Source organism: Nannospalax galili, unplaced genomic scaffold (genome assembly GCF_000622305.1).
Source record: "Nannospalax galili isolate Female #2095 unplaced genomic scaffold, S.galili_v1.0 scaffold227, whole genome shotgun sequence".
Lineage (NCBI taxonomy): Eukaryota > Metazoa > Chordata > Mammalia > Rodentia > Spalacidae > Nannospalax > Nannospalax galili.
In genome coordinates, this window is record NW_008360303.1 from 5,110,651 (window position 1) to 5,112,539 (window position 1,889).

The following is a 1,889-nucleotide window of genomic DNA, read 5'->3' on the forward strand; positions in this document are numbered from 1 at the left end:
TATATTTCTTTTCCACCTCCCCACATCTATGCTGGAATTTTTCTCTGACTTGATTTTACATGTGGCTTGTGCATGCTGTCATCATTGCTGTGCATTCATGTGAGTAATTGATCAATTGTCTGGAAAATTGTGCATTCTTGTGATTAGCTACCTCCTGTGCTTCTTACAATCTTTCCATTCCCTCTTTCTCAATGATCCCTGAGCCTTGGGAGGTAGAAGATTAATATAGGTGTCCTATTCAGGGATAAGCAGTTTGCAGCCTCTGATTCTCTGAACTATGGCCATTTTTGGTTCTCTGAGTTAATCACCATCTGCTGCATAAGGAATCTTCTCTGCTGAGAGTTGGAAGATGCATTATCTATGGGTATAAAAACAAGTCATTCATAGTTGATTTAATCCTATATCCATTTAGAAGAATAATGGTATTGAGTTTCCCCTATAACATGAGAGATATCTAGTCTCAGATTCCTAAGCATATCAATATCAGGCACAGGCTCCATCCTATGAAGCAACCTTAGAACGTGGACAATTCGAAAGTGATTGGCTACTCCCATTTTAGTGCCACTATTGCATCGGTGGGCACACTTTGCTAGGCTAGTTGGTGGTGTAGTTCACAGGATTTCACAGCTGGGTAAGGTTGATGATAATTTTTCTTCTTCACGTAGCTTGCACAGTACCTCAATATTAGGTTTTCATTAATTCTTTGAGATTTCATACAATGTAGTATGAACATCATCTCCCTCTTCCCCCAACTCTTCCCAGAACCACCACATCTTCCTATCCACCCAACTTCATGGTTTCCTTTTCAATCTAGTCCAATTTGAGTAGACAAAATACTCTTTGGTGTGGAGCCTGCCTTGGAGTGTAGTCCACACACCAGAATATACAAAGAACTTAAAAAAAAAAAAGCTCCTAAACAAGAAAACAAACAACTCAATTAAAAGATGAGCTACATATCTGAGCAGACAGTTCTCAAAAGAAGAAATGAAAATGGCTACAAAATTCCTTTAAAATCGTTTGATATGCTTAGCAATTAGGAAATGCAAATTGAATGTACCTTAATAGTTCATCTTACTCCGGCAAGAATGCCTAAATAAAAGCAAAAAAAAACAAACAAACAAAAAAAAAAAAAACAAGAAACTGACAATACGAGACAATACGTGCTGGCAAGAACGCTGGGAAAGGAGAACCATAGTACACTGTGGTGTGGGATTGGAAACTGGTACAACCACTATGGAAGCCAGTCTGGAGAATTCACAGAAAGCTAAAAGCAGATCTACCTTACGTTCCAGCTATACCACTCCTTGGTTATTGCCAAGGGGCTCAGTATTCTACTAGTAAAATATTTGCTAAGCCTCATTCATTGCCACTTTTTCCACAATATCTCGGAAATAGAAACAAACTAAATGTCCTTCAAATGATGAATGGATAATGATACTGTGGTACCAATACACAATGGAATTCGACTGCAACGAAAACTGAAATTACCAAATTTACAGGTAAATGGATGGAGCTAGAAAACATTAATCTGTCTGAGGTAACTCTACCCAGAAAGACAAATACCACATGTACTTTCTCCTTTGTGTATCATAACTCAAAATCTTTATATTTAAATATGTAACCTGAAGTAACCATAGAACCCAGGAAAGTACAAAGGGACCATCTGGGAGAGGAGGAAAGTGAGATTTAGAGACAGGAATAGCAGAACACAGATGCTATGAAGAGAGAAATGGGAAAAGTCAGGGGGAACATTTTGTTGGTAGGAGTGAGTGGGAGTAATCAGGGGTAGAAGAAGGATGGAGAGATAAAACACTTAAAGTGTTTGAAAAACCCATAAGAAAATACTATTTTATGTTTATTTAAAATTCATATATAATATATAAACTACA